Source organism: Adiantum capillus-veneris, chromosome 3 (genome assembly GCF_014529385.1).
Source record: "Adiantum capillus-veneris isolate H3 chromosome 3, ASM1452938v2, whole genome shotgun sequence".
Taxonomy (NCBI): Eukaryota; Viridiplantae; Streptophyta; class Polypodiopsida; order Polypodiales; family Pteridaceae; genus Adiantum; species Adiantum capillus-veneris.
The window spans coordinates 61,642,079-61,657,023 of NC_140933.1; the positions used below are offsets into that span (position 1 = coordinate 61,642,079).

Sequence of the window (14,945 nt, forward strand, 5' to 3'; positions counted from 1 at the left end):
AACCTTAGCAGATTCCGGACCAGTCCTTGGTTATGAAATAATTTAAGAAGTAGTGTAAATCCTTTGAAGCTATAAGATTGCATCCGTTAGGGAATAGTTAGGAACTTAGGAAATATTAAATTTTCTGAGAAAAGAAGGATACCTTCCAAGAAACATTGTTCATTTATTTCTTAAACTAGGAAAGAAATGTTTTGGTTAGTATAGGTGAACTAGGAAAGATCTGATTGATCATCCTTAAGATAACTTGTCTCAATATACCTCTGATTCCTTGAAATATTTTTACTTCAGGTGATGAGCAATGAAAGTTTTTTAGTTAATGATAAGTGGATTACCCCTTGTATGAAGAGTCTTTACTTCATGCATGTGTATATATGTACATATCTTAGAATACCATTTCTTATCCAAGGAGGGCAGCCCGATTGTATGGGCATCTGGTTTGGAGTATGGACACCCCAAACTTTTGGGTGGTCTTTTTCAACCCCAAAATTTCAATAAAGGAATGGGTGCCATTTTTCACCTTTTTATAGGTGATCTTGAGACAAGATGAGTATTGTTCATGGTTGTCAAAGATTATTTTTTTAGTTGAAGTACCTTGTCTTAAGTCTAACGATGTCTGTTTGATTAAGAATGTTTTCTAATGCTGTTTTCAATACTTCGTTTTAAGGAATCACTATTACTAGAAATTGAAAGGAACCATTATTTTAACTGTCAAATAAATGTGGTAGTCATCAAAAAGTAAACAAGCACGTGTGAGCGCGGGGTGGCAAGTGGGGATCGACTAAAGTTGTCTATAATTAATGCACGTCGGGTGCCCTCATTGAAGAAGCAAATCTACGAAGGTCATCAAGTGTATCTTCCAAAGAATCAAGTGTTATACGACGGCTTTTTGGGGGAGATGTGTGATGACAATTTGTCCCCAGGGATGAAGACTTTCTCTATGGTACGAGTTACCATATTGGCCGCGACTCATGATCAATCACTTGCTTGATCCAATGCACATATTCAAGAATGTGGGTAATCTGTTATGGGATCATCAGACCAGCAAGAAAGATACTTTGGGAGCCAGGGGTGACCTTAGAAATGTGGATCGTATGGAGCAATATTGGCCGCAGACAGCATCCGATGGTTCGATAAAACTCCTTCAGCGTCTCCCTCTGTTTTGGAGTATTCACTGCGCTCCGAAGCTTCGGTGTCGACGAGACGATCTTCAACTCGTCTAAGCACCGACGCTCTAGTGGTGGCGATGGCGGTTGTTGTGGGGATGCCGCCACTCATGCCTCGACACCGCCTCGTGCTCAACGAGGCTCTTTACCTTCCCCTTCTTTACCCGCCCCCACACCAGTCACGTCATCGCCATCTACACCAGGTTTTGCGCGGCTATCGGCCGTTCCTGGCTACACACCACTACCTACTCCTCCGGGAGTCACCCTAGTTAACACTCCTCGCTGCGGGGCCCAGACTCCAATGGAGACACTTGACGTCCATACCCCCATCGACATGCCGCTAGAGACCCCTGTTGGGACACCCAGGTTCACGCGTCACAGGCGAGAGGGCTTGCCGTACTTCATTGACTTCGGCGGCGGCACCATCTTGGATGATGAAGGCAAGAAGGTGATCTTGCGCATGCATGGTCTTTGCTCTCAGGTGTTTAGACACTACATTCTAAACACTTAGAGTGAAGTACCAAGTGAATTAAAATATAGAGTCATCAGCATGCTCCATGAGGAGTTTCTCGTGTCAACACAGGATGAGCGCTTCAATGAAGACCTGATGAAGATTCGAATGCGCGAATACTACACGCACAAGCGTTCTGAACTGCAAAAAGCAATAAAGCATGGGTGGAACAGACCAGATTGGCTGGCCAAAGAAGATTGGAAGAATGCAAAGCAAGCAGCATGTGAGAATCCTAACAAGTGGAAGCAACAAAAGGAGACAGCCAAAGCGTGAGTAGAGGCAGGGAGCTCGCACCACTTGGGGAGCGGGCGGGTGGGCATCATTTGAGGTCAATTTTGTAAGTGTTTTTACATTGCTCTTCAGGTTTGGTAGTTACGTCTATTTGTACATTTAAATTCTAACATATTGGATTTTTTGTATGTTTTGAACAGTGGTCGATGACAGTACGTGACCGCACACCGTACGAGCACGAATACGCAGGCAGAAAGGGCTTAAACGCCCTGATGGACATTCTGAGTTCTCGTGGTAGCATGGTTAGTATTAGGATTTATTATTTTCTATTTGTTGTATTGTTTTGTAAATTATATGTTTATACTTAGAAAAAACTTATTTTCTTTTTCTGCAAAATCCGACAGATACGCCGCTTGGACGCGATGAGATGTCTGATTAGACGATGTCAGTGTAGCCGTAGCTAGATAGCATTATTTTTCTTTTGTCATAGCATGTATAATGAGATGACGTGTATACGTCTTTTTGTAACTATTGGAAAACCATGTATATTTTCTCAATAATGACAATGGTGTTGTAACTATTACATTTGCAAATCTTAACAATCAAGTGCTTTTGCCTATGATGTGTACAATTGTCATTGATTTACTTTCATCAATTTACTTTTGTTAGTTTTGTATCTTTATTCTTCAAACAATACTATGGATGATGGAGTTAATGGTTATATTGTCTTGTGGGTGACTACTTTGGATCTATACCTTGCACTTTCTTTCAAAGGTGAATATGGGCTTATCTTGGATTCATTTAGTTCTACTCTATTATTGAAACATTCAATATGGTTGATGGCCTGCCACCCAAAGGTAGCTTGTAACCGTCGCTATAAGCGTCGCTATATATCGACCTATATAGCGACGGTTATAGCGAGCTTATAGCGACGTTCCCGTAGCGACGCTGTTAGTGATGGTCTTAGCGACACCATGGAGGATAAAAACCCAATGTATTTTCGTCGCTAAAAATGTCTCAAGTGTACACAACCTCTTGTAGGGCCCAAGGCCTCAAACACCTTCAAAGGTGGAGAGAGCTAGCAGAGAATGAAGGTAGGGAAGGGGAAGAAGAAGTAACTTACAAGAAAGAAATAGTGTCCTCTCGTACCATTGCTCATAGATCTTAGCATAGCATAGTAGCATAGTAATGGAGATAGAGAAGATGGCTAGCATAGCATTGAAGCATGGCTCTTGGTTGGATTTGCATTCCATAGCAAAGAGTTGTTGGTGTAGGCTCTCAACTGCTCAAGCTTGGAGAAGGAGATGGAGTTCTTGCACGCAGAGTATGTGAGTGTGTGTGAGAGAGAGTATACCCCCAAGCACACCCCCAACTTGCTTTTGTCAACCCCTCCTTGTAGCCCATACTTGAATTTGATTGGACCCCTGCAAGCCTAGCCAATCACATGCTTAGTTCATATCAAGCAACAAGGGTAGAATTTGGACAAGTGTCCTCCTTACGCCTTTGAGAAAGAGGGCTTGATAATTTCTAGATAATTATTTAAATAAACTAAATTCTCATTGGATCCCTTTAGAGGTCAACCAATAGGCTTTAGGCACCTTATGAGGGCAACATGGGGAGGAGCTTGACATGTGTCCTTGTTGCCTCTTTGGACTTAAGTTGCCTTGAGTGAGTGTGTGTGTGTGTGTTCTCTCATGTCCCTACTTGTAGGGCTCGCCCCCCCCCTTGTATAGGGATGCATGTTGAATTTGGGAACATCTCACCCCTTGAGCACCTTAGTCATGAAGTCTCTCAAGTACCTTAGCCATAAAACATGATAAGCACCTCAAGCACCTTAATCATCAAGCATGACAAGCACCTCAAGCACCTTAGTCAACAAGCACGACAAGCACCTCAAGCTTGGGCCGGGTTACCACCTCAAGCTCAGCCCTAGCTTGCCAAAGGTCCTAGGTCTAAGGACTGTCTAAGGACTTTTAACGCTAACCTTTGGAGGTCTTTAATGAGGCTAACCCTAAGGTCTCTCAAGCTCCATTAGCTAGCATTTCTCTTTGACAGACCATCTCTCATTTGGACCCATTGACTTTGGTCCCATGCTGAGATAGATCCATAAGCACATGTCTATATTCTAACTCTTGTTCTCGTTTATTCTCCCACATTAAATGATTAGTTTAATATAAGAAATCATTTGAATTAGTTAGATATTAGATTTTTTATGAGAGAAGCTCCAAACTATTTGATTCCCTTGCATCTTGTTCCTGAAGGCTCATCTTGGTCTTGGGCCCTTTGCTGTTTAATGCGTTGTTTTCAAAAAACATCGTCACTTTTTGATCCAGTATTCTCCAAGAAATCTGCATTTTTGTTAACAACACCTGCATTTTCAACCTGATGTCTTTCATACATTGGTATAAAGGACGGTTTCCTAGAAGCATTTACAAATGCAACCTTAAGCTTTGAACATTCACAACATGTGAGTTGTTGTGTGTGAGAGTTTACCAACATATCATCTACAATTAGTAAATATTCTATAGCTCTCTAATAATTGGATTGTGTTGGGATATGGGGAAAGCTTGCATATAATAACGTGTCCACTAGTCGATCATTTGTTTGGCCCCAACATACAACATGTGGAACCTCTCCAGATCTGAGTATGTATCTTCATCATGATCATGTAGAAAGTTCTCGAGCCCAATGATGCTAAGAGTAAGAGTTGAATGATTACAAGGACTCGGTCCAATCTACGGAATGACAACCCTGCAAAATGGAAGAGTGGGTCCTATTTATAAGTACCCGAGCTAGAGTTTGTCTCACTCTGTACTATACAATTCCTACGATAATTACAGTCGGTAAATGTCAAATCGAACTAATTGACCTAACTATGAAATAACGCCCGACAAAGGCCCGTTTCCACCGTTTACAAGCTTCCTTGTAAACACCCCCCTATGTATAGAATCATAAGTTAGAAACTATGTTTCCTAATGTCCACCATGGCTCATTTGGAGCATGGCGGTGTTGTAATTTGTATTGATAGTATGCTAATATATACTCCACTCACAGTTGTAAGTATGGCTTTATTAAATTGAAAAAAAAAGGGACTATTAGCGTCAATATAAGGATTCGAGGAAGCAGGGAAAAGGATTGTGTATAAGCGGTAAAAAGTTTGCTTTCAAGGTGGCATTGCTTGGATGAGAAGGAATAGCAGGTTGCTTCATTGTTGAAAAAAGACTTCAACCCTTTGCTTAACCCTTTAACTTAAAGTCTACTTGAAGTGACTAAGAGGCCGTGTTAAAATGACAGCATTTCAGAGAGTATGGCCCCCAAAAAAAGGGGCAGCCTTTCAATGCCTCTACATAAACACTCAAATAACGCAGCCGAACTTGCTTACTTGTACTATTGTATTAAAATAAGGGGATAAGGTAACGTTAATTTGTAATTAATTATATTGAAGGGAAAGCATGTTAAGGTTAAGCTAAGCTAAATCATATTGTGCTAACACCTACACTGGTGCTATGCAGGACTACTAGGGCACAATGACAGGCTATGTGTACATCTCCATCCCCGGATTCTTCGTACTGTTAGGCTTGTGCCTGTGTTGCTATTGGTTGGGCCGCAAGCACCGAGCAACGGCATTTCGCAGAGAAGTGCCCGCCCCCCTCGCTTGAATGCGTACTCTTGTTTGTAGTTCCAAGCCCAAAGTTTCAACATCCCTCCTTGCATTTATCTAACAAGCTTTTGCTCCTTACTGCTGCAATAAAATGTATGGAGACGCCATATCCTCTTAAGGACATGGCGTGAGGCTGATTTGTTATCTCATTCCTCTTGCATAATGTGATCTTCAAAAATGTAGCTCTTCCTTCCATCCGCCATTTATGATAGCTAGGTTTTGTTAAGGGGCATGTAAGGTATGATTATAGTGAGAATTACAGCATGGATCCGCATTCATTAGAGGGTCATGAAATTGAGGTTTTGAGAGAATGAGATGACTGTTTATTTTCCTTTCGTGAAAGGAAATTGTATTGCTTTCAGATAGATTGATGTAGTCACCACCATTTAATGATTCTTCCGTCGAGGTCGTTGGTCGGGGGGCAAAAGATCTAGGCCCTTCGTTCACCCACGCTTCTCCTACAGGATCAAGTGTTGCAGCTGCTGGATGCATGCCACATTAGCAGGCGGAATCTTGTTTAATCTTTTGCAAATGATTGCATGGCACGTCAACAGCGATCAACAAGTCAGCATATGGAATCCAATCTCTGTAGTGAACCACCGTACTCGATCACTGCAATCTCACCCTGTGCAATCTCTACTGTAGTCGAACCTCTGTACCTGGCCCCCCTCCCAACGACCTTGACGGCCGGGAATGGTCACTAAAATGACCATTCCCATAATATTGACTCCCACCATGGCTCCCGACATATGTCGATCTCCATGTGGTCGTCAACATTATTAATGGTCATTAAATGATCATTCTTTACCCCTTCATTTTACTAACTAGTAATCTAGACAGGCATATCGATTGGTTTATCCCACTTCATCGGTACTGGTTTGAAGTACGTGAGAAGTCGCCAAGTGGGACTCCCTACCCCTTCATTTTACTAACTAGTAATCGAGACAGGCATGTCGACTGGATTATCCCACTTCATTGGGACTAGTTTGAAGTACATGAGAAATAAAAAGAGATAATTGAGCCCACATAGGCACACTTGAATATACTTAATAGAAACCCAAATCGGCATGCACTCACTCTCTTCCTCCGATTAGTCTCTTTCACATTCTTGCTACAATTATCTTTAGAGAACGTAACTATTCACTAGTCTCTAGGCGTTGCCTCCAACGGCAACACACCTCTCTCTCTCTCTCTCTCTCTCTCTCTCTCACACACACACACACACACACACACACACACACCACGGGCTGTTAGTACACACTGGCTAAAGGCAATTGGATGCAAAAAATGAGGACACGTGAGAGGAGGGGCTTCCGGAATCCCTTCCCCCTTTATATATACGTGTATGTGTATATACACACACACACACACACATATATATATATATATATATATATATATATATATATATATATTGTTTTATGAATCTCTAAAATACTCTTCCATTTGTCCCTAAAACGTGGGATCGCTGGATTTGATAGCTTGAGAAGAGATCGTTACTCTTTCTTTTTTTTGCAAAACTCATAATGGTGAGTTTTTTATATTGACAAAACCATAAAATCACATAACGAAGCCATGCCCGGACTAAATCATTTTCACTAATTCATGAAGGATGTTTCTTGTTGAGATTTTATATGCAAAGTGTCCATAGAGTAACTATCTAAATGTTGTACTTAGGTACATTCACTAAGCGAGAAGGTGATAAGCTTCTTAAGGGACCACGAAGAAATTGATACAACAAAAAAGATTGAATGAAGGGGTTGGGTACCAATGCTTATATAAAGCTGATTATGATCCAAGTATATGGTGCCCTATTGATTTTTAGAGCCACTAAAAGTGGTGCATAAATGCTAACTTTAGCCAATTAAAGACAAAACGCTCACAACCTCGTGAGGAGACAACATCAGCAACATCACACCAATTTCTCTGTTGCCCACTAGCCAATGTCGCAAACAACAATATAGAGAGAGAGAGAGAGAGAGAGAGAGAGAGAGAGAGAGAGAGAGATTTTATTACCGTCCTTGTAGGTCAAATATAATGTATCGGACCAAAGTTACCTATGATGTAGTATGTGTGTGGTTAATGAGTGATCCTTGATGCTCCAAAATTGTGGTGGTGGTGTCGCAATGGAGAGCCCACATTGTGGCTAGGAGAGGAAAGTATGTAGATCTAATTTCATGGCTAAAAATGTGAGGGAAGAAAGTTTGGATGAGACCAAAATCTGAGCACTCTAGTGGTGTGCGGTACTCAGACTCTCAAACTTGCAGTGAGCATAATGTGCACAATCAATTTGACTCTTCTCCATTGCCCCAACGTCCTGTCTAGTATCGAAGGGAGTGGGAGCGGAGCTAAGCCAAAATGGCTACGATAGTGCCTATCACTGACCAGGGGATATGATCAAGCATGTAAGGGTGATTACATTTCCTCTTTTAATGCAGGACTTGGTTTTGTAGTTGGGGGCAATATGGCCGGTGTAGTGTATGAAGCGTGACCCATTGGATTCCTCCCAAGTCGTAATACATTGGCATTGTAGAAAAGCTTCATTCACTTGGGAGCCTATTGAGGCATCATGTAGTGAGGGTGATGCATCCCATCTCCCAAACCACTTCTATATGCCTTGCATACAATGTTGATACTAAAAAGAGTACAATGCAGGGTTATGGGGGCTCTCAAGGGCATGCCAAAGTGGTTGAGCAACTATGGAGATCAAGAGTAGAGAAGGAGCAGTGGTTTATGTGTTTTTTCAAGGCCAAGATGCTTTGCACTGGGTGCCAATGGTGACCCTCAGTACGGTCTATAGGCTGGCCAAGAGGGCTTCTCAAACGGAGCTACGAGGTGAAAGTTATGGCAGCTTGAATTTCAACGTGGTTTGCAGATACGTACCGGATTGGACAGTTACAGATAATGGGCCAGAGAAAAAGTGAGTTCATGGGCCTGAAGTGCTCATATTACAATGCATGTCGGATCTGCAATCGGAGTTAAACGGCCAAGATATGAGCGGTTGAAGTTTCACCAAGGGCCAATTCTATGCTAGATTGACTACCTCAATCGGTGTGCCATCTGGATTTTTCTTAGCCTTGCTAGGGTTTGTATGGAAGGTATATGGTGTATGAAGGCCATAGGAGTTGATGGCACATTGATCAAAGCTCTAGTTCTGGAGACATTGAAAGTTGAAGTTGGCGGAAGTTTCCAATAGTGCAACACCAAATGATTTTTTCTAGTTTTGATGGCCTTGGTCAGAGGGCATGGCAAAGTTGAGATGCATTAGGATCCTAGAGTTTTGAATCCGGTGTGGAGGTTTTTTACGTGGTCTTTATGGCTCAGGCATCGGGTCCATGAGCCTCAAATGACATGCTTTCAATGTTGCAGGAGACAAAGTTTGATTTGAGAAGTTTTAATGGGGGATTTGGGGGAGCTTCGAGGCTCATATCATGCAAAGGTGCCCCACGACACTTCAAAAAAACCCACGCTACAAGAACATGAGGTATATATACTATGACATGAGGCCCCATTAGGTATGTGTGTGTGTGTGTGTGTGTGTGTGTGTGTGTGAGAGAGAGAGAGAGAGAGAGAGAGAGAGAGAGAGAGAGAGAGAGAGAGAGAGAGCTCCTCTCCCATTGGCTAAGGCTCTCATACGTGGGTGCTACCTACGTGCGACAAATGGCAGGTTTTGGCAGTTCAGAGTGTTGTTGGATGCCGTTGACGATGTTGGGGATGATGATGACGTGGTCCAATGAGCCAAAGTATTTTTGAGGGAGAGGGCTCTCACCATGACGGCGCTTTCGGGGCGGCTCAATGAAGAGGGAGCCCACATGAGCCTTGGTCTCCAAGGAATCCGAGAATAGAAAAAGGTCGATTCACATGCAAAGGCAAGATATAAAGAAAAGAAGGATGGGACAAAAATAGAGAAAGCTACACTCGCCCATAAGGGGATGGTTTTTTGACAATTAGAGGGAGTTCTTTTTGGGCTTCTGCAATGGGAACAGGAGAAGGAGAGCTCCACCGAGAAGAAGCCAATGAAGGCTGCCAGAGGGAGTTTTTTCTGGGCTCATCAAGGCTGTGATGATGGAGCTAAGATGTAGCAGGTCCTTTGGTGATTGTAGATTGTATTTTGGTCAAAGAAATAGAAAATCATTGCCGTTTTTTGTGTCATTTCTTCCCCCTTTTCCCCCTTCTCATCTTTGCTCTACTCCAAAGTGTATGGTGCCGCTGTGCTCATTGGTGTGTGAGTGGTGTGTATCCTCGAGCCGTTTGTGTGTGAGAGAGAGAAACAGAGAGAGGTGTTGTGCTGTGGAAATGCTGGAAGTAGGAAAAATTGGGATGATTGCTATCTGTGTACGGAGTGTGTGTGCATTGGTATGCATACTGGTGATTTGCTTGCCGAAGTGTGCAGTTTAGATGGTGATTGCTAGTGGATGGGGATGTTGTGAGTACCCTAGGCTATAAAAAGACATTTGTGTTTGTTTTTGGATGTGTTCCCATCCCCTCTCTTTATTGTACTCAAGATCTTTCTTTTCTGTGTCTTTTGAACTTTTTTCCTTTCTTCCCATGAAATCGTAGGAAGACGATGTGAGGGGTTTTGTTTCATATTTATCATGTATTCCACAACCATTTCGATGCCCATAACCTCAATTGGAAGGGAACCTCAATTGGAAGACATCTTGACTCAAGAATTAGGAGCATTTATGGCATTTGTATCTTAGCTTGGAGAAAGTTTGTAAGAAAACTCTTTTGGACGTTCTCAAACTCTTTCCAAGTAGACTTGAGATGCTCTCACCCCACACTTCAATTTCATAAAGAAGAACCGATGTCACCAATGTGTCAGAAAGGTACTTTTTTAGAACCCAACACTTGATGTTTCCTGCATTACACATGTTCTCAAATGCATACTACGCTCTTTTTTTGGCTTCCAAATGATGCATATCACATCCATGCCACTTGTAATTTGCCAAAAATCTCAAGGTCAAAGTACTTAAAGCTATCAACAACTTCAAGTGTCTTATTGTTGTACACAATGCATTGATTCTCGTTATGGTTGGTTTTCACAAGCATGAACTTTATTTTGGATTCATTCACAACTAGCCCACGATGCAAGCAAAATTTCTGAAGGACAAACATAAGCTTTTGTACATCCTCTAAAGTGAGCGCTATAACCAGTACATCATCTGCATACAACGTTCAAACCACCATTGTAAGACTAGGGCAACTAGTCCTTAGAGTCCATCTCCCAACCTCCCACTATATAGCAAGCTCCTAGCCCGTTGCCCTAGTTGGACTCCCTTTCCACACTGCTTAGTCCGGCCTTGGTCTTGTCCTGACATTACTCCTCCCTTAAGGAAGAGTTTTTGTCCTCGAAAACAAAAGTGGGAAACTTCTTCTTAAGAACACTAATGTTTTCCCAAGTGGCACCTTCCTTAGGTCGATCTTTCCACTTGAGTAAAGCTTGTCGACGTACATGATGAGGAGTACGTAAATCATGATAGTCAAGAATTCGTTCAGGTTCATGCGGTAAGTAGGAGGTTCAAAGAAATCAACCAAAATCTGTTAGTCGATAACGTTGTTGTCCCCATGTAACTGCTTACGTAAACGACTTACATGAAACACCGGATGAATACGAGAGTGTGTAGGTAGCGAAAATTTGTAGGCACGATCACCCACTCGCTTGAGTATTTTGAAAGGCCCACAATATCATGGAGATAGTTTAGGTGTTGGTTTAGTTTTCAGACTTTCAAAATGCTCTGACACACATAAAAATACTTCCTCCCCTTCCTCAAAGGTAACTTGCCGGTGTCATCAACGTACTTCTTATACCGATCCTATGCTTGTCGGACATTCTGACGAGCGAGTTTCAGCATATCCATGTGGTCTTGGAGAAAACCCTTAACTTGTTGGAGTTTTTTGGTTGCCAATCCCACCATAATAGGTGACCTAGGTTGAAAACCATACATGAGCATGAAAGGACTAAATCCAGTTGTGATATGCTTAGCACTATTGTAGGCAAACTCAAGAATAGGTAAATATTCTTTCCACTCTGATTGTCTCTTGCTAACGTATGCGTGTAGCATATCCTCTAGCACTTGGTTAACCCGCTTAGTCTAACCATCTGTTTTTAGATGATCGACTGTACTGAGGTTTAGTTATGTACCCAATCACTTGAACACAGCCCTCCAAAAATGATTGTTAAACTTGGGATCCCGATCCACTGACGATGTTATTTGGCAAACCATACAACTTATATAGGTTGTCCACAAATAGCTTGGCTAGTTCTGGAGTCTTAATCATTGATTTGGTTGGAATAAACGTACATAGTTTAGTGAACCGGTCTACAACCACCCATACCGAGTCATGACCTCGTACAGTGGTTGGTAAACCCACAGTAAAATCCATAGAGATACTTTCCCATTTACGATTGGGAATCTCCAAAGGATGGAAGAGTCCTCCTGCTTTTAGGCGCTCTCTTTGTTAACCTGACATTTTTGGCAATGTAAGACATAATCTTGAACAAACCCATGTAAACCTGGCCAGTAAAACTATCGTCGTATGAGAGCGTAAGTCTTTCTAATACACGGGTGCCCTGTACTTGGACTATCATGACATTCATAAAGAATTTAGTGCCGAATGTCTGTGTCCAAAGGTACACAAACTCTCCCCTTATAGAGTAGGTACCCATTGTCGATGGTGAAATGCTTCCATCGTTGTAGTTCATCACTCGACAGAGGAGAACTATGTGTGGAGGTTAATGTTACACTACCATCTGCTACAGTCGGAGGCGTGGCTGCCCTGCAAAATATCAAAAACCATATGCTACAAACCATAAAACGAACTAATCTCCATACCTGGCGAATCCATGATCACATAATCGACGATATACGTGAACAGAGAGAGATAGAGAGCGGGAAAGAGTGAAAGAACGCGTGTAGACACACCTCCTAGAGCGGAGTGCTACGTCGGCACGGCGAGAGAGAAGAGAGGAGAGGAGAGAATAAGACACAAGCACTGGGTACAATCTCCCCCCGTGCAAGAGTGACCATTTTCCTCTTGCACATATTTATTTTATAGATTTCTTGAATGGTCAAATTGGTTACAAACTGGCCGGCCGGTCATAATTGGCCAAAGCTCATAAAAGAGCACTTGAATAATAAAATGTACATGATATACAAATAAATTTTCATAGGCCAAGCTGGGTCTAGTCTTTTACACCTGTCAGCTGTAATAAATAATAAAATATCATTTCTATAACATACCTCTCCGTTGGAAAGCAATTGTCCTCAGTTGCGAGTATAAAAATCTGCAAACAATACTTGTCAAAAACAGTGATTAGTATGTTGTGTCAAAAACATCACATAATTAAAATAAATAAAAAAATAAAAAAATAAAAATAATGATACTAAACAACATTAGCTTATGCCTGCCGTCATCCACATACTACCTATTCTAGTGTCCCATACCACTAGAATGAGCAGTATATGTCATATCCTGATGAATCAAGATATCATTGGTCACACTCATCATTAATCTCTCATAATGTCAAGTCTCATCACATAAACACTGCCATAATAATCACTAGATACCAAATCCCAATCCCATTCCAATTCCACAATATAATTCCAAATCCAAATTAATTTCATTATGTACCCGGGTAACAAAATCATACCAGTTACAGTGGTGGCCAGCCACTGCAGCATGATTTTGTGATTGGTGTTGCCTCATCCGGCGAGTCTACACCAATAAAGCGTGCTGCCTAAATCGGCGAATCTGCACTAATGCTGCCTAAATCGGCGGATTTGCATTGGATATTGTTTAAAAATAATAAATCTGAAGTTTGTCAATGTGCTGCCTAGATCGGTGGATCTGCACCAAGATGAGTATTTACACACTGCCTAAATCGGCGAATCTGTGTGTCTGTGACCAATGGACTAGGCTAGGCATAAAAGTAAAAAAATAAGTGACCTGTTTGATTAAAAATAAATAAAAATTGGAATAGACTGGAATGTGTTAGCGATCATCGCACACCAACTGAGCTTGTGTAAGTAGTGGTATGACAAGTCATCTCAGTAAGAGTTCAATCAAGGAAAATAGAACCTATGGCATTAGAAACAATAGATTTTGCAACATAATGTAGACAAGTAAGGGAGCATCCGCAAAAAAATCTTGTCTGCTGCAAAGGTGTTGGGTATCTATAGGGGTATGAGAATATCTAGATTTTGATATGAGAACATTGTACTTAGATTATCTGCAAAACTTTTCTAAAAAATAAACCACTGAAACAATGAGCCATTTGAAGAGGACAAAAACAAGAAAATCTTCATTGTTTTATAAGTGCGACAAATTTTAAGATGACTTATGAATGTATGACAATTGACAACTTGAATCGATGAACGGAATCACAGGGAATATCATATGGTATAGCCTAGCTATAACTGGATGAATTTGCAAAAATAGCCTCATTACTACATTTTTGATTCTGATGAACCCTAAATCAACAGGTAATTTTTTTTTTGTGCTAGCCTGTGCTAATTAAAGGCATTCACCAATTGAAAGTATAATGAGAACAAGATTGCTAGAAAGAGTAAAGGATGCGAGAATCATGTGCTACCAGAGGTGCTGACAATTGACATTAATCTAAGATTCGAGTTATGAATCAAAGTAGATCAAAGATGATAGAGAGAGCTTACTAGAAGTATATTATTGAAATGCAATGAAAAATTTCATACCTGAAGGTTCTTCGATATGATAGCATTGTAGTGGGCTTCATCTGCAAAAGGACTTCTCAAAGACAAAGCACTAAAGATGATTTTGTGTTAGATGCAGGCAAGTATGTATAAACACTTGAAAGTCCTTAATGAGGAATTTGAAGTTTAAAGAGAAACTATGTCGAACAAATTGATCTATAAGGATCTTTCGGTAATGGCCTATAAAGACAGGTGTTAATGCCAAAAGTGGGTGATAGTTTACATCAATTATCTGTAGTACAAATTGCAGAGTCAATTTGAGCCCCCTTTTATTGGTAAACAATCCTAACTTTGCATCAATTTTATCATTGATGGATTTTAAAATGTTAATACATTGAGTATGCGATTAAACTACTCTTAAATTTAACAAGAAATTGTTTTGCTGCTCAAAAATTCTTTTAGAAATTTGGAAATTTCATTAACTAATCATTGAAAGGCAAGCATATTCGATCAAGCGGCTTATTCTTTGGACACGAGACGTATTTGCAAGGCGAGTTGCAAGTGCTATAAGCACTGACTAATGCGTATACTTGCAAGCATCTATAGTAGCGAAGTTGGATGTGGCGGCTTGCTCTCTTAGGAAGAGGCCAAACGATACAAATACACCGTGGGTGGTGATGAAGGACCTTGCGTGAGGTTAGGATCTG

The 14,945-nt window shown here is 41.2% G+C and overlaps 1 long non-coding RNA gene across 1 annotated transcript; it reads left to right on the top strand.

Moving 5' to 3' along the window:
* The first annotated feature begins 5,162 nt into the window (after positions 1–5,162).
* Positions 5,163–9,672, top strand: LOC147461009 (uncharacterized). The gene is made up of 3 exons (XR_015186418.1): positions 5,163–5,318; positions 5,418–9,050; positions 9,234–9,672. It is a non-coding gene; the product is annotated as an uncharacterized LOC147461009 (long non-coding RNA).
* The last annotated feature ends 5,273 nt before the right edge of the window (positions 9,673–14,945 follow it).